The sequence below is a fragment of the Triturus cristatus genome, chromosome 11 (genome assembly GCF_964204655.1).
Source record: "Triturus cristatus chromosome 11, aTriCri1.1, whole genome shotgun sequence".
Lineage (NCBI taxonomy): Eukaryota > Metazoa > Chordata > Amphibia > Caudata > Salamandridae > Triturus > Triturus cristatus.
The window spans coordinates 808,589,634-808,608,399 of NC_140594.1; the positions used below are offsets into that span (position 1 = coordinate 808,589,634).

Genomic DNA, 18,766 nt, shown 5'->3' on the forward strand with positions numbered 1-18,766 from the left:
TTACTGCATTTCTCTTGATTGTGGGGTGAACATCCGCCTAAAAAGAAATTTATTTTAATGCCAGCATTCGTAAGCCTATAGTGTACCTGGCAGTACGTTCGTTTTTTTCTCTTTATTTCTTTTTTTTGTAGTCCTCTTTGTGTGGTTAAACAAAGTCTTCGGGTTACAATAATCCATAGTAAACTGCACTTTCCTTGGCACCAATGAGAATTGCGATTCTCCTATTACCATGACTAGAGAATCTGGATTTCATTAAAGACACGGAGGCTAATATTATGCATACTTCTTTTAATGCAGTCTAAGCAACCGCATACATCACAAAGTAAAAAGGTTCCAGAACAGAACCTTCGGAACATACAATAGGCATGAGCCAACAACGTTCTGCCTCTTTTAAATGTGGTGAAGAAGAAAATAAGTCCATAATTTTAATCTTCCAAACGCTTCTCTTGAACCATCGCAAAACGAAGGAGAATGATGGAACGCGTAGAACAAAAGGTCAAACTTTCACGAAATTGAGTTACCTGACAAAAGAAAGAGATCTAAGCACTTCCGGAAAAGAATAGAAAAACAAGCAATGCAACATAAACAATACTATGTTATTAATAAAACAGTCATTAGAAGAAAACATTTTCTAACAAAGGTATAAGACATGAAAAATAATATAATGTAGGCCATAGTCTTCCAAGGGAAGGGATGGGTGGGATAATGTTATCCTCTGTGTCTTTAATGAAATCCAGATTCTCTAGTCATGGTAATGGGAGAATCGTAATTTTATTACAAGAACGAAGGCTACCATTGTGCATGTTCGTAGCTTTGTAAGACTACACCAGACATGTGTTCGATTGGTTTGCAGTAATGTCGAGCGAAAGTGCTAGCATTAGACCAGTCGGCCGCTTTAAGAGTATCTTCCAACTTGCCACCAGACCAGAAGGATTTACTGGCCATAGAGCTAAGTGAGTGAGCTTGGAATTTAATTAAATCGACTTCTGCTAGATTCATAACATTTGTAACCCATCTGGCAATAGAGGCCGAAGTTGTAGCTCTGAGGTTTAACGAAGGATATAAGTAAATGATTCACACCTTGAGCACGAAGATCATTCATTCTGCGATCGTACTCTTATGCAATCTACCACACAAAGTTTTTTGCATAAATCAAAACGTCGATAAAAGATTGAATCAGACATAGTCTTGGTTCTTCTAATTAGCTCAAATTTGACAACAAACATGTTATAGGATCTATCTAACGTCAGAAACCCTATGGCAAGATATTAAACATAATGGTGTTTTACGAGCTTGATGGATAGACTTTTCCTATACAAGTGAGTATTGTCTGGCCAATTTGAGGAAAGATCTAGAATTAACTTAACGTACTATACAAACAATGACCTTCTTACCTACCGTTTTACCATTGAAAAGGGCATGGCCTGCGGAGATAACTGATCTAAAGCAGCTGATTGTTCTATAGCTGAGACCCCTTTCGAACTGTTATACAAGAAAGTTTTCTATGTCAACAATAGGTGCCTCCACGGAATCCAGGTACTTTTCCAGGCACCAATGTACCCACTTTCTCCATATGTTATTGTACCTGTGGCCCAAGACTCTCAAAGGAGAGTTGAAGATGTCAACGAAAGTCCTGAGACTTCATTGTATCTCTTCTGACACTCTCCAGGCAAGAAGGTTCAAATTCCCGGCTTGAACTAGGGGGTGACCTCCTCCATCTATGTCTGTTAGAAGATTCTCTTGGGTTGGAATTAAGAAGGGGGGGGTTGCAAACTAGTTCTAGAGTGGTGGGAACCAGGCATGAGATGGCCAGAAGGGAGTTATTGGTACAACGCAGCATTGGTCCTGTCACACTTTCTGTAGAACTCTCTGGATCATGGCAAAGGGAGGGAAAGCGTATGGGGAAACACTGGAGAAAGGCATTCACTGCAAGAGCACCCGAGTCGGGCATCCAGCTGAAGTATTTCTCCAATTGGAAGGTTAGTCTGCTCGCAAAAGGTCAATCTCTAGGGGACCCCATATTTTGTTGAGACACCTGAACATGGGAACGTTGCGTTTCCAATCGCTGTAATCTAAGAGGAACCTAGTTCCAATCTGCAGAAATGTTCGTTTTCCCTGGGAGGTATTCCGCTCTGAGAGCGATCTTGTGTTCCAGACAGACCATCCAAAGTATTTTGGCTAAATTCGAGAGGTCCGCAGATATGGTACCGCCAAGACGTTTTATATAGGCTACTGTGGACATGTTGTCCATCTTTAGAATGACTGATCTGCCCTGGAGAGAATGTCTGAAGCTCATCAAAGCATAAAGACCAGCTGTTAGTTCTAGGTAGTTTATGTGGTGAGAAGACTCTTCTTGCGACCAGATACCGCCCGTGTTCTGATCGAGAAGGCAAGCTCCCCAGCCATGAAGGCTCGCATCTGATTCTAAAATGAATTATGGTATTGAACCAAATATTGCTTTCCCATTTCAGGCAGCTAGATTCTTCAGCCACCAGGTTAGTTCTGATTTGGCCTCCTGATCTAGGGAAATCCGATCTAGGCCAGATCTTAGAGCTCTCGCTTTTACCCTTTGAAGAGCTCGATAATTTAGGGGACCCGGGAAGATGGCTTGGATGGAAAAAGAGAGACCTAGCAGTCTTGCTAGTTCTTGTTTCAGGACATGTCTTATTTCTTTCCAGATTTTGGTTATTTTCTTTGATGGGAGTAAAAGAAGACGTTTCGTTGTATACACCATGAAACCTAAGAACTCCAGGGTTCTGGAGGGAGACCAAATCGATTTTTCTTTGTTTATAATGAACCCCAAGCTTTCTAATGGATCCGTTACAGTCTTCAGATCTTTGACTATTTGTGAATGGTCTTGCGACATTGTAAGGATGTCGTCTTGGTATATGATTAGACGAATACCTCTTTCTCTTAAGGATAAGTCAATAGTTCTCATGACTTTGGTGAAACACCATGGGGCTGAAGATAGGCCGAAGGGAAGGGCTTGAAACTGACACAGGTGGTCTCTCCACTTGAGCTGAAGGAATGGTTGGTGGGTTTTGGCCATTGGGATGGTAAAGTATGCGTCTTTTAGGTGTAGTTTGACTAGCCAGTCCCCTTCTAGTAACACATCCCTCAGAAGATGGATGCCCTCCATCTTGAAGTGCCTGTAAACCAGATTTGTTTAGTTCCTTCAAATGTATAACTGGTCTCCAGCCCTTGTCTTTTTTCTCGACGAGAAAGAGTGTACTTGTAAATCTCAACGCTTCCAGTGGGACTTCTATTATTGCTCCTTTCTGGAGCATAGAGGCTATTTCCTCCTCTACTATTTTTTGTTGGTCTAGAGTGATCGGGATGTCTCTCCGGAAAGAGGTTTGAGGAGGAGTTTCTACAAAGTCTATCATGAACCCTTTGATACTGTTTAGTACCCATGGGTCTTGAGTAATTAATTTCCAATTCTGATTGAAGAATTTGAGTCTGCCTCCCACCTTCTGGGGGGGAAAAAGGAGGAGGAAAAAGAGGTAGAGTACTCACTTTGGGAGTTGTTGTTGCTGGAGGTTCCACATGTTCTAAAGCCTCTGTTGTGAGGGCCTCTCCCTCTCTGGGGGGAGGATTGGAGGGTTTGTCACCTCTCCCGTAGCCTTGGAATCTTGAGTAGGGCCTTTGAAGTGGCCGGAAGAGAGGCCCCTTCTTCCGGCCCGACCAAAAAGGCTATGGTTGAATACACGTTTCATATTCTGTTGGGCCTTATCCAAGGCCGTAAAGGTTGAGACTTATTTCCCTAATGATTTAATTAGGTCCTCGCCGAATAGTAACCCTTTGGGGTTCTGAAAGGGTTCTCTGTCCGCCATATCACTCCGTTTTGGGTTGATTTTGGCCAATACAACTCTCCTACTTTCAGCGTTGAGGCTCGCGTTGGTGTTGCCCAGCAGTATCGTCACTCTCTGGCTCCGTCCCCAAATTAATTCCATATCCAGGGGTGTGCCATTCACGTGGCTTTCCTCGGCGGTATCGATGATCCTGGCTAGAGGTCCCAGGATGTCAAGAAGGCGGTCCTGACACCCCTTGAGGGATCTTTCCATCCCTTTTCTCAGGTCTCTGACGAGCTTAAAGAGGAATTTGATGGGGGGCGTGGTCTGCTGCGCAGCGAGATGGCCGCTCTCTGAGTGAGCTCTGCTGGCCGGAAAACAATCCTGTCATTATCCTGCACTTCGGGGTGAGAACGAGCTGCCCAGACCGTTGGAAATAGCGCATGTGGTGGTGTGGTATCTGCGGAGGTGCTTTATTCCCGCCCTTCCTCGGACTGTCTGTTGCTGTTGCCTGCTGGACTCTAGGGTGGTGATCGATGACGGTGTCTGCTGGAGCGCGAACTGGGGAGGCGGCTACTCGAGCCCGCAGCGGCCCTGCCGGGCGAGGCCTGTGCCGGAGAGGAGAAGCGTAGCCTAGTTGAACCTGGACTTGGCTGCCTCTGGCGACGGATGTCCTACCCCCCCCCCCCACTCCCCCCCCCCCCACGGGTGGTGGCGAGTGCTGCACTTGGCGCCTGCTGGGCTGAGTGATAAAGCGGTGACCGGGAGGAGGTCGGGTCTCTGCGCTCCGGCCGCCATTGCTGGAAGCGAAGTGCAGTTTGGTGGCCCCGACAAATGATACACTGAGGCGCATGTAACTCGTGTTGTAAGGAGCAGAAGCGACCGCAGGCAGCCGGCGAGGACCTCGATGCGCAGATACGGTTAGTGGATTGGAAGTGTGGAGCCGCCATTTTAAGTCCGGGACTGTTGCGGCTGGCGAGTGAAGACGTGTCGAGACAACCTGGGCGCTTGGGAGTTGTGTGCATACCCGGTGAACTGTCGAAGTGCCGCTTCACGGTGGCCAAGAGCACTGAGGGCGCGGTGGCTGATGCCTATGTGGAGCGGTGCGGGCCGGCCCGAGGGAGGACCCGATCGTCCTTGTGATCCGTCATAGTTCCGGCGCAATTCGCCTTGCTGGGAGCTGCTGCCGGTACGGCATTGGAGCACCGACGTAGCGCCTGGAGGTTTGTGCCCTCTGCTATGGTGGAGCTGTGACCGATGATGTGAGTGTTCTGCAGATGTGGAGGTGGCGGGTACACAGATAAGAACTGCCTTGGTCCTGTCTGCTGTTTGGCGGCTGAGAGTGGGTGCGGCGCTGTCACCACCCCTGCGCTGCATGTGGTACAGCAAAACGTTGTTGGGGGTTCTCCTGTAGCAAAAATCAAGTGGGGGGGGGGGGGGGGAGATGTGCCTCGCACCCTGCTGGAGACACAATCGCCTGTTGATGTGGCTAGCCTAAGCAGACTTCTGCCACGTGAGCTGCAGCGCGGATATGAAAAGTATAATAGAAAGGAGCGGAGTAATGTTACATGGACAAATGTTGTAGTACAAAATGAATTTGAGTTATTTGTTTTTATTCCTTATTCTTTATAATTATTTGTGTATTTCCTTCCTAATTGTTTCAATAATGCCAATAATTTCAGTATCTCATTCCATACCTCTGTATATCAGAGGTATGGATGTGGAAGTGTCTGGGGAAAAAAGATGGTGGTTTCTAGCTATTGAGCTGGATTATCGGATCTGTTGTGGAATATATGGGGATATATTATTCCAAGGTACGTCATGGTAGTAGGATGCGTTAGCCCATTAATGGTAAAGAATGTAGGATTGGTATCGTTGACTTGTCTTTTGTCTTTAGATTAACTAACTGATATACAGAGGTATGGAATGAGATACTGAAATTATTGGCAAGTGCTAGGAAACGAAGAATTGGAAAGAGTACGGAAGGAAAAGAGAGCATAGATTTGCAAGGATTGTTTCAAGTAACATTGAGGTGAGAAACAAGCAGTAGGGATGGACTATTAGGAAATACTAATTTAATTTAAAGATTATACTTTAATGTTTGAAATATAAAGGGGACTATGGGTTATCCTCCTGAATAAAAATATACTGAATGGGTGACAGGCCTTGGATGGGATTATGGACATAATTTCGACAATTAAGGAATGAAGCAACTATTATATTGTTTTCAGTATTGCAAGCAGCTGTTAACACTGTTCTATACATGGATATTTTTGATTATGGTCAACAAGTTTGTACTGTCAAATAGGTATATTCTGTATATTGTGGATATATTTCTTCCTTATATAGGTATCGTGATAGGATTTATATATCGAACAATGTATATTGATATGTTTTTCTTTTTTTTTTTTACAGCCCTGATGATGTCCTAGATAGGACGAAACGCGTTGGCTGTATAATTGTACATATTGAGCCTTGTATTGAGCATTAAGCTGTACAACTGTATATACTAAGCATCATTGGCTGTATAATTGTACATATTGAGCATTTTATTGAGGATTAAGCTGTACAACTGTATATACTAAGCATCATTTATATGAATTGATTTATTACAAAGTGTATAATTTTGAATATTGCTGGTATAAATGAATCAATGCATCAGTTCTACATGTGATGGTTAAGATGGAAACCAATGTATAGGTTTATTGGAATACTTTTGAATAATTGAAACAATTAGGAAGGAAATACACAAATAATTATAAAGAATAAGGAATAAAAACAAATAACTCAAATTCATTTTGTACTACAACATTTATTTGTCTATAACATGTAACATTACTCCGCTCCTTTCTATTATACTTTTGATGTTCTTTAAGTGGCTTTAACGGTGGGCTACTAGGAGTGAGCAGGAGACCATTAAATTGCAAGTAAGGATATTATTACACTAGATTATACTCTCTGGTGCACACATAGCAGCAACCCTCATCGTTGTTTCTATGCAGCGCGGATATGGCCTGCGCCTCCCGTCTCCATAGACGGAAACGGTCAGAGGGTGCGCTGCCTGCGGTGTGGGGGTGCTCTGCTGCTAACTCTCCGATACTGTATTGGCTGGGGGGCCCCTGCTACTGGTTCTCAGCAAGATATAGGGGCGCTATACTGAAAATGGGGAAACAGGACTCTAAGCAGCCGAAGCTGACCTTCGACCATAAGCGCTCCACGAGGCAGGTGGAGTTGGAGCCGGAGTCTCAAGCGGAGGAGAGGCGAGAATACGCGGCTGAGGACCATGGCGAGGACTTGCGCACACTTATGCTTGAGATGCGTTCTAGCCTAAGAAATATTGACACTAAACTTGACAATCATACCTGTCAATTAGACTCTGTGAAAACGCAGGTGGCGACGCACGAGACGCGTCTGGATACGCTTGAAACTCGACAGTCGGAATTTCATGAATTCCAAGTTGAAACGAAAGACCAGCTACTGCATATGGACAAATTGCTAGGCATCATCCGAGCCAAGAACGAGGACCTAGAAGCGAGGTCGCGGCGCAATAACCTTCGCGTTACAGGCATTCCGGAAACAACGGCAATCTCCGAAATGGAAACTTACATAACTGAACTCTTGCACGAACTATTTGATCCTCACCTGTCCGCGGTGTTTGTGGTGGAGAGGGCACACAGGTCCCTGGATCAGAGGCCTCCTGTTGGGGCGCCACCCCGGCCTATTATTGCTAGGCTTCTGAACTACCAGGATCGCGATCTCATTCTAAAACTGGCCAGGGAAAGAGGAAACATCACGCATAAAGGGAATAATATCTCATTCTACCCCGACTTCACCCCGGCTGTCCAAGCGGCCCGCCGTGAATTTCTTCCAGCAAAGCGGGCTCTCCTGCAGGCACAGATTCTGTACTCCCTCCTCTACCCTGCTAAACTGAAGGTGTCATTTGAGGGAACTGCTCACATATTTACTGACGCTAAAGAGGCGATGAAGTCCTATTGAGCCGCAAATATTATTCGTCTGGGAGCTAATATATGGTCTAGTGTGGGGTGTGGATTTGTGAACCCCCGGGTTCCAATCCGCGCTGTCTGTTATAATGTGTTGCTCCCATTACCTAGGTCTTGGGCGGTTCGTATCCCCTGCAGGTCTTCTGGCCACCCTGTTACACACAGGGTAGAAGCCGGCACAGCTATACCCCCTCGGGAATGTTCCCTTGTGCAATCCATGACTGTTTGGGGTTCTTATGTGGGATGGATATTCTACAACCCGGTTGGGGGGTTGGTGTGTGCGGGGTGGGGGGGGGGGGGGGTTGTGGTTGGTTTTGTTTTTTTGTTAAGTGCCAGGATTCTTATCGTACGATGCATGTCTGGTGTCCTCTACCTATGGAATGGTCCTTGTCAACATGCCATTTTTTTTAATTTACACACTATAGAGGGAAATGCACAGGGTAGATAAAACATTGAACTGTCTGACCTGGAATGTTCGGGGGCTAAATGACCATAGGAAGGCACGGTTGGTGCATGCCTACCTGGTGCGTCATTGTGTGGATGTCTGCCTATTGCAGGAAACACACATGACTGCCGCGCCGGGCCAGAGGCTGCGTCATACTAGGTGGGGACAGGTCTACTCGGCTATCTATTCCAACTATGCCCGTGGGGTGGCGGTGCTGATCCGACGCGGGCTAGACTGGAAGGAGGGTGCGATACAGAGAGATCCGGAGGGCAGGTATGTTTTGGTACAGGGCCTGGTGTGTGGCGTTTCGGTGGTGATTGTGGCTGTGTATGGTCCCAACATTGACTCCCCCATGTTTTTCCATAAGCTTTGGGGACAGGTGAAAGCTACGGGTTGTAGTACAATTCTGTGGGGGGCAGATTTTAATGCGGTGCTTGATGAGAAAACAGACAGAAAGGGGGCGGCCAGAGCACTAAACCCGTTGGCGAGTTCCGCGTTGCGGGAAATACTAGCTGACGGCGCACTTGTTGATATCTGGCGTAGCAGACATGAGGCTGTGAGGGAGGGCACCTGTATATCGGCTCACTGCAGCGCTTGGTCCCGCCTGGATTACTGGCTGGTGTCGCGAGACATGGCCCTGTGGATTGTGCAGGTGGAACATATGCCCCGTTCCTTGTCTGACCACGCCCCTTGTCTGTTGAAAGTGTTGATCCCGGGTGCCTCCCGTCTCACGCCCTACTAGACGATGCATTTAAAGAAGAAATCAGGAAGGATATCACTGACTATTTTGAGCTTAATGCGGGATCGGCAGATACTGAGAAATCTCTGTGGGAAGCTTTTAAGGTTGTCATTAGGGGCCAGTGCATTGCCCGGCAGGCCGGGGTGTTGAAGGCGATACGAAGCACCCTTGCAGCGCTGGAAACCGATATAAAAAAACTCGAACAAACCTTCTTTGATACTGGCGGATTGGAGGGGGCGGGGCTGCTGAAAACCAAGTTATTGGCATACGAGGAGGAGGCGCTGCGGGAGGTAACATTTTTAGGGAAATATATTGAGGCTAGACTGTATGGTGAGGGTGGGAGACCGGGGAAGGCCTTAGCAGGCATGTTAAGAACGCCACGTGCCGCGACATACATTCATGAACTGCGCACGAAAGCTGGCGATCTGGTTCATGACCGGGATGAAATCATGGGGGCATTCTCTGATTTCTACTCCAAACTATACACCAACACCCAAGATACGTGCCCGGATGGGCTGGAATCCTTTCTGGATTCAATTGCGTTGGTATGGTTTAATAATAAACATAGGGAATACATGGACCTTCCGATAGATGATGGAGATGTGGCACAGGTCATTAAGAGCATACCACCCGATAAAGCGCCGGGCCAGATGGTCTAACCACGGCCTTCTATAAGGCATACGTAGATGAGTTGGCGCCCAGGTTACTGGCAGTCTATGAAGAAGCATTAGAGAAGGGAGTCTTGCCTGCAACTATGCGAGAGGCACTGATCATCACACTGCTAAAGCCAGATAAGCCGGCAGACGACCTAGACTCCTATCTGCCCCTTTCCCTGATTAATGTGGATGTGAAGATCCTGGCTAAATTGCTTGCGAACCGGGTGCAGCCCATGTTACCTATGATAGCACTCCCCGACCAATCTGGCTTCATCCCGGGTAGATCAACCTCACATAATCTCCGTAGGATCTTCTCCGCCCTGCATTACTTACACCCCGATGTCAGGGCTGCGGTGGTGTTTTTGGACACCACCAAGGCCTTTGACACACTTGAGTGGCCCTATTTATTTACTATACTGGGCAGGATGGGCTTCAGCACACTTCTCCTCAGGAAAATCCGTTTGCTCTACACTTTACCCAGAGCCAGGGTGCTGGTAAATGGCCTGGTGTCTGAACCTTTCTCCATCTCGCGGGGCACAAGGCAAGGTTGTCCTCTCTCCCCGCTGCTATTCGCTATAGCTATGGAACCGCTGGCGGCCAGAATTAGACAACATCATACGGCAAGGGGTATAGGCTTCAGTTATAGAAATCTCCTAATATCACTATACGCGGACGATGTGACCCTCTATCTTATCAATCCTGAAGAAAATTTGAATCCTATATTGAGGGAATTTGTCCGCTTTGAAGGTCTCGCGGGCATTTCCGTCAATTGGTCCAAGTCGGTAATCTTCCCCCTGACTGATAATACCGCAGAGGTGTCCTCCGAATACCCCCTGCGCTGGGAGGTGGATGAGGTCAAATGCCTGGGGATTTGGATCAGTCGGAGCCTTCAGACGATCTGGAATCTTAACTATGGAAGAGCGATGATGTGGTTGGGTGAGAAGGTGAAGCTCTGAACTTCACTGCCCCTGTCCCTCACAGGGCGGATTGCGTTGGCCAAAATGATTATACTACCCAAATTCCTCTACCTATTTGTCAATATACCTATTCCACTTACGTCGCATTTCTTTGCCACCTTGAGATCCAACCTGGTGACACTGGCATGGGCGGGCGGACAGGCTAGGGTGGCATGGGACATACTGGCGCTGCCCTTGAGGCAGGGCGGCCTGGGAGCCCCAGATATGAAGCTGTATGCCCTCTGCGCTCAGGCTCAATTTTTACATTTTTGGACCCACCCAACTCCCTTTCAGCCCCATGTGGCAGTGGAGCGGGATGCTGTTGCGCCCCTTCCACTAAGCGTAGCGATACGTGCCACGGCGAAACGCCCTAGAGCTGATGTGGACATGGCCGGGACACTACAATGGGCATGGGAGGAGTTGCGTAAAAGGGCGAGGGTTTCATTGCTATATGCTCCCTCGCTCCCCCTGATGCATAACCCGATGCTGCCATGTGTTGCGGATGGAGTTGCCAAGCACCTAGTTGAGAAACTGCATCTTCATACCTTTGCAGACCTCTTCCCTAACAGCAGGTTCATGTCCCCCCCGGCGACTGAGGGGGGCTGCGCTGTGCCCTTCTCTGAACTATTTTTGTATCACAAATTCCCTGAAGCCCCGCCGACCTTTACTGCTTTGGAGGTGGTGGTGAGTTCCCCGTCCTCGCGCAAGTTAGTCACTCGTATATACAGGCAAATGCAAAACACGGCGCCGGTGGTAACGCCTAGGTCTCTTCAGTATTGGAATGAGGAGCTCCAATCCCCGCTGTCCGAGGACCAGTGGGAGTTCTGCTGTGGGCAGCTTACTGAGCTTTCGCCCAACTATAAGTTACGACTAATACACTTTAAATACTTACACAGATTCTATAGAACCCCTATCAGTCTGAAAAAAATGGGGCTTCGTGAGAATGTTGAGTGTTGGAGATGTAGGTGCTCCCCGGCTTCCTTTTTACACATAGCATGGTCCTGCCCGAAGTTGGAGAGGTATTGGTCTCAGATTTTTAATTTAGTAAACCAAATTGTTGGTCGCTCAGACGTCCCGTCCCCTGTGCTTGGGATATTGGGATATGTCAGAGACACTCCACCAAAATCGCGCAAACTGCATGCGCTGCTCCTATTATTTGCTAAAAGACAAATAGCGCTCCATTGGGGCAGACGTAGGGTGCCCACGGTGAAAGGTTGGCTGGCTGACGTAACGTATGGGTATACACAGCTAAACACGTTCTGGGAGTTGATGCCGTCTGCGTCCCGGCCTCGCGATATTTGGGAACCGTTTGTGAGTTGGGCCCGGGAGCGACAGGGCATGGAGTCCGAAGGTAATACCTTGACTGAGTGATCCCTATGGGGTGGGGTGGGATGGGTGGACGCTCCGTATGTTATGTTATCGTTTTGGTAGAGCGCAACAGCTGCCCCAGCTAAGAGGCGTCCCGGCGCTAAGGAACCACAGACATTATACTGAGTAAGAAAGGAGTGGGACAGACAAGAGTCCTAAGGGGAGGGGGGAACAGGTGGGTCTTGATGGCCTTCCGGAAGGTAGACAGGTTTTCCAAAGAACGGATGTTCAGTGGCAGAGCGTTCCAGAGCTTGGCTCCTAAAACCCTAAAGGAGCGACCACCAGTGCGGCAGAGCTTTGTGCGGGGCACAGTCAATAGGTGTTTGCCTAATGAGCGCAAGTTGCGCTGAGGTACATACGGTGTAAGGAGTGGACGCAGAAGTTCTGGGCAACCGGATTTAATGACTTTGAATGTCATGATGAGGGTTTTGAACTGGATTCGGGAATCAATGGGTAACCAGTGTAACTTTCGGATAGTAGCTCTGACCGAGCATCTGCGGGGAAGACCAACCAAGGCTCTTGCCGCAGAGTTCTGCACGCGTTGCACTCTCGCTATCTCCCCTTTGTTGGCGCCCAGATGTAGAACATTGGCGTAATCCAAACGGTAGAGAATTGTGGTTTGGACAATGAGTTGGCGAAACTTAGAGTAAAAAAAGCCAAGTATCGGTCTGAGACTCCTCAGCAGGCCCACACAAGTAGCTGCCACTTTTTTTGTGTGGGTTTGAAAGCTGAGCGAGGAGTCCATCCAGACGCCTAGGTTCTTGACCAAGGCTTTAGGTGGTGGAACAGTGCCCAATGACTAGGGCCACCAGTGCTCGTTCCAGTAGCTGGTATTCCTTCCGAGGAGCAGCACCTCCGTCTTGTCTGCATTGAGCTGCAGGCAGTTGTCTGTCATCCACTGGGCTACTGCAGCAAGGCCATCCCTAAATCTTGAGGCCGAAGTAGAAGGGCCTTCAGTGAGAGTGATGGCCAGCTGCATGTCATCTGCGTATGACACCAGCGTTGGGTCCCACTCCTTAGCCACTACCGCAAGTGGCTGCACATAAAGATTAAAGAGGGATGGGCTTAGTGCAGAGCCCTGCGGGACTCCCTGTCCGATGGAATGGGGCTTTGAAAGAAACGGGGGAGCTGAAACCCGGAAGGATCTGTCATTCAAGAAGGAGTGGAACCATTCCAGGGCAAGGCCGGAAATCCCTACTGTCGCCAGACGATTTAACAGAATGCTATGGGATACCGTGTCAAAGGCTGCGCTGAGGTCTAACAGAATCAGCGCAGCACTCTGACCGGCATTGAGGATCGTCCGGAGATGTTCAGTCGTGGCCAGGAGGGCAGACTCAGTGTGGCCCGGCCTGAAACCATTTTGAGATGGGTCCAAGATATTGTTTTGATCCATATGTAGGGACAGGACGTTGTTAAAATGAGCCTCTGCAAGTTTAGATAGCCATGGGAGTAGCGAGATAGGTCTGAAGTTTTCCAGTTTGGAAGGGTCTAGAGTGGGCTTCTTGATAATAGGGGAGTCCCAAGCTTGTTTCCAAACAGTCGGGACAATAGCCGAAGAAAAGGAAAGATTCAGTATAGAGGCTAGGGAAGGCAGAAAAAATTCTAGCGATTCTATAAATTGGGTCGGCCTCATCGGGTCTGCTGGAGAACCAGACTTAACTTTCCTGCAGAGTTTAGTTAGGTCCTCATACGAGATTTCTGGTATGAACATCATGGTGGTGCCATTAGTAATGGAGTTAGTGGAGTTAGGCAGGTTGGAGGAGTGCTGTGGAAATGATGTGTATATTCTTTGTACTTTCTCTACAAAGAACGTGGCAAGGTCCTCACAGTGCTGCGCAGAGGTGATGCTGGAGAAAGGGGATCTGCTACTCTGCAATTCTTGTACCAGTTTGAAAATAACTTTAGCAGGATTCGAGCTAGAGTTAATTTCTTCTGCATAGAAGGAGGCACGTGCGGAGCAAATAGCTTTGTGGTAGAGTTTTTGTTTGGATAGGTAGAAAGCTTTATCCCTATCATTGTATTCCCTTCTCCAGATTCGCTCGGCTTTTTTGCAATCTTTTCGCATGGATTTCAGGGTATCGTTATACCATGGATTGGAGGGAGAGCTATGCCCTTTAGTCCATTTGGCTGGGATGAGAGCATCTAGTCCTCTAGTAATCCAGTCAAGGAAGGCATCATAAGTCCATATTGATATCCAAGTTTGCCTCATGATGGAATGCTCCTAGAGTGGAGTGCAGGTCACTGGTTGAAAGTTTATGCCAATGTCTCTTTAGGTGTCGAGTTGGCTCAATCTTGTTAAACGTTTCTCTAACTAGCATAGTAATTTTAATAAGGTAATGGTCTGTCCATCCCATAGGTTTGGGCACTTCTGTCCTAACCTCCGGGATGTTAGTAAAAACAGGGTCTAGTATGTGCCCGGCCGAGTGTGTGGCGGCCTGGATTAGAGAGTTGAGTTGTAAGGCGGCAAAGTCGGCCAGGAGGTTTTTGATGATAGGGTCTTGAGACCGATCGAAATGAAGATTGAGGTCTCCTAATATAGTGAAATTGGCCGACCTCACCACTAAGGAGTTTGCCACCTCAAGGAGAGCTTCGATGAATTTAGAAGCAGGTCCGGGCGGACGATAGATGTAGAGGCCAGATAGGGCAAAGTGAGGGCCCGTTGTGATCTTAAATCGAGCACATTCGCAGCCCGAGATCTCTTCCTTGATGAAAGAGCAAATAAATTGCTTTTTATAGATGACTGCGATACCACCACCTCTCGCGTCTCTATTTAAGGTTTTCATTAAGTAACTCTCTGGTAACGTGAGGTTGGGTAGACTAGTCATGTCATCGCGTAACCAGGTTTCACATAGAAAGAGAATGTCAGGGTTCTCATCAAGTAGGAGAGTATTTACCTCTAAATGATGTTTTACGAGGGACCTAACATTGAGTTGGAGGACGATAAGAGGGGTAAGTTTAGGCGAGCCTAGTCTCTGTCCAGAATAACAGGGGCTGGGTGTAGCAAAATGGCAGGACTTACATTGAAGGCATGTCTGTCCGAGGTAGCCTGATAGCTTCTCACAGCTCTGTCCAGGGTTCAGGGCGATAAGAAGTTCTCTATCATATTGATGGAGTTCCCGTGAAGCTTGGCCAGGGGGACAGGCGAGAGGCGATGTCTTGGCGATGACGGGCTTGCCTTAGGCGCGCCTTTGGCGCGCTGACGGTGCGCCCGCTGCGCTCGTCCGCTGCGCGTCCGGGATATACACATGATTTATAGGGGGAACCAGAAGACGGGGGCGTGGCCTCGAAATGGGCGTGGCCTCGCGGTCGCCGGTAATGGCGGCAAGAAGTGTGTGTTTTTCTCAAGTCCGCGGCAGCGCTAAATCTGCTGCGCGGTCAGTTTAGGATCAGGCTTTGGTCCTAAATGGTTCCAGGAGAAGAGTGAGGTGAGTTATAAAAACACAACAAATTAGGTGACTCTCAATTTTTAAAATTAAGTACAGGTCGCGCTCCCGGCTTCCGCCTCAGGAGAGAAAGTGGATCAGTATGAGGGGGTGGCACGCTGTCTACTCACCACGCTGTGGATGGAACTGAAGCAATGTAACCGCTTTTGATTATTGCCTGTGTAGTACTCTACAATTGTCTTTCCATGCGATTATGCTGCGAGCTGTAGCCCCCAGGACTCCTGGATTCAATTTAGTATTGTGCATTGTCGACTTTGGAATTGACAGGATAACTATTGAAATTTGTTAACTTATGTATGACGCCTGACACCATACTGTATATGGTTGTACTATAATACTGGCTGGCTGGTTCTGTTGGTTGTATTAATTTTGTCAACATTGCAAAAATGTTTAATAAAAAAAAAAAAGTAGAGGGCAGGTCACAGAGCATAAGTACCGCTGCAATTTAAACTACAAAAACGCAAATTGGCTTTTCCTTTTTTAGTCTGTTTTTTCAAAATGATCAGCAGAACGGAAGTAGTTATGGAAACATCTAATTTTTGTACAACATATCATTACAGGAAAGATAGCATTGTTTTCATGTTTCCACACATTCTGATCTACAACATTTTTTTATTTAGTTCACATTAATCTGATTCCAATATCTTTTTGCAGCAAATTCTTAACTGCAATTTGGTATGTTTAATTTAATTCAACAGATTCTGCTTTTTTTCTTCATGGCCACAGCCATACCTTCTCTTTTAAATAAAAGAGAAAGGCACCTATAATCTAAGCAATGTTTGGATGCTTAATGGTGTAATGATGTATTATAAAGAATTAAATATCCAGTGCCGTATGTTAAAAAGATATTGCAAGTCACTTTGGAGTTCCGTGAACATATAAAGGGAGTTGGAATTTAGCTTCTTCGGTATGGTCACGGAACTCCTCAGTATACTTATAATGTACACCAGAGGTACAATATCCCATAAATTATAAATACTATTATAAGTTATGTTATATATATCGAAGCTAATTGCCACTTGAGCAATCAGACTGTAAGAATATACCAATGGTCTTTGTTCAATAATCCAGTAATTGAACCTCCACATTATATTGTGCCCAATGCCTTCTCTCAGCTGCATAACCGTTATTGAAGCACATATGATGGAACATTCCCATATATCAATAACTTATAAGAACTCAGAACCTATGCTAAATTGGTCTAGGAGTCATGAAGGTAAATCAATGGAAGTTTTTGGGTCATTACAACATACAACAATAAATCAGTGAGTTTCATTTTCAAACAAAAAAAAAATAAAAAAGAGGAATTTGATTAACTCTCATCTAGGTTAGTGGTTTGGCAGGTCTGGTCTTGTATGGAGGGTCTTGAGCACTCGGCTCTGAGTATATTGCGAGTGTCTTTTTCTAACAGGTTTCTAAGCCATTTCTTTATGAATTTGGCCACATGGTCCTGTGGCCACCTTTCCGAGCTTCTCGGATGCTTTAATGTTAAACGGAGAGAACATTTCCTCGCCCAAGGGTTTGAGGATATTGTCTTCTGATGAGGATGGGAGTTCCTCCTTGCTCGGTTGACTGTAAAACTTCTGGTCGTCTTCATCCAAGTCTAGGACATATTCATCAAGCATGTCAGAAGCCTCATTGTCTTGAAAGTCGTCCTCTCCCAGATTCTATTGAGCACGCTGAAGTTTTGTGCTGCGGAGGACACCAGTATAGGTTGTGCCGCTAAGGACACCCAGGGCGTTTGAGGTGCGGGGACCTCCATCAATAATTGAGGTGCTAGGACCTCCCGTGCTCTTGGGGGCTGGTAGTTCGGTATTTTTATTTTGTCTTTTCCCCCTTATTTCGATGAGGTCATCAGAGGTGTGGAAGCCCTGGTTTCCTGTAATGGCGTCTTCCTCGACAGGGAGGAACCTCTATGAGGCCATAACTTGACTCAGGGTTTCTAGCATGCAGGACCTCATCTCCTTATGAATGATTTTCTTCAAGACTCCATTGTCCATGCTAGGAATGGGGGCAATAGCATCGTCCGAGTCGGTGTCAGACATAGCGTTGATAATTAAGCTGGCTTAGAAATAAGTCTTTTTTTTGTAGGCGAATCACTGTAAGACTCTATAGGGGCTTTAAATCTCTTGCCAGACCTTACTTGAAAAGGCAGGGCACCTGAACAATATACAGCCTTTGAGATACACAAACATTGGTTAAATGAGGCCCTTGATTAGTAGAGCATCACTTATGAAATGTTCCATTTCAGGCAGAGTTTTCACCTTTTGCGTGTGTTTAAACCCCTTTTTTTATGCAGAATTGTAAAAAATGCAGGCAGAAGAGGGTAGTAGCAGCTGATCGTAATTGAGACGCGAGCAACTGTCCGGGGGGCTCGAGCGATCAGCTGCTGCTGGTTTCCATGGGGATTTATTGTCTCGAACCCGATAGCGTTAGGCGATCAGCTGGAGGCATAATAGAGAGGAGAATAGCCCTTGGCAACGGGAGGACGTGCACTCCCGTTGCCAAGGTTTTTTCCTCTAAGTCGGCATTGGCAATGGAGCCTGAGCCCCGCGCGTCGTCAAAGGGGGAGAGAGGCCCTAGAGGTTAAAGCGGTTGTCTGCCTTGGTTGAGTGCGTTGATCAGGTAAGATCGCGCACTATTTCAGCCACTTCCACAAAGGTTCTTGGTGGTTAGGATATGGCCAAATATGCCTGAAACGTCCGATCTGGAAACAGGACCGATGTGCGTGAGGGGAAAAGGCACGAAGGATGGGGGTGCCCCAAGGGGGGGTGAAATCAGTTAAGCGAAGGGGTAAGCTCTGATGAAGAAAAGGGGAAGTGGGCTCCGGTGAAGAAAAGGGTAAGTAAGGAGATCTCTGTAAATTGGAGATCGGTATGAAGGCATAGGTGGGGGGGGGGGGGATTAATCCCATACATCAAGTAACAGTAAAATAGTTAAAAGGTAAAGTTAATTAAAGAACAAGTAATAAAGGTTGAACTTATCTGCTCGGAGCCGCATTTAAAAGAGGCAGATTGTTGTTGGCTCATGCCTATTGTATGTTCATAAGGTTCTGTTCTGGAACCTTTTTACTTTGCGATGTATGCGGCTGCTTGGACTACATTAAAGGAAGTATGCATAGTAGTAGCCTCCGTTCTTGTAATGAAATCACATTTTACTGTGATGTGCAGTAAAACTTAAAATAATATGCAATGATTATTATTATTTAAATAAACATATGTATTGCAAGCGCATGGCCACAAAGTGTTTTATTTTTCTTCCTTCTATTTTAGAGGCCAATACCAGCACAAAAAAAATGTGCTAATTTTACCAGATTCCAAGAGTTAGACCGGTTGACTTTCCCATTGCTTAGTTAGTATTTTCTTCA

General features: G+C 46.8%; 1 protein-coding gene across 4 annotated transcripts in view; it reads left to right on the forward strand.

Annotated features, from left to right (window-relative positions):
- The window catches only part of PIK3CB (phosphatidylinositol-4,5-bisphosphate 3-kinase catalytic subunit beta), a 965,971-nt gene that overhangs the window by 43,686 nt on the left and 903,519 nt on the right, over positions 1–18,766 (forward strand). Inside the window, exon 2 of one of the 4 annotated variants that reach the window (XM_085634522.1) lies at positions 6,207–6,252. The exons of the other annotated variants lie outside the window; for them this stretch is intronic. The gene's annotated coding sequence lies outside the window, so the exon portion shown is untranslated. The remainder of the gene's footprint in view (positions 1–6,206; positions 6,253–18,766) is intronic. 4 annotated transcript variants of the gene reach the window in all.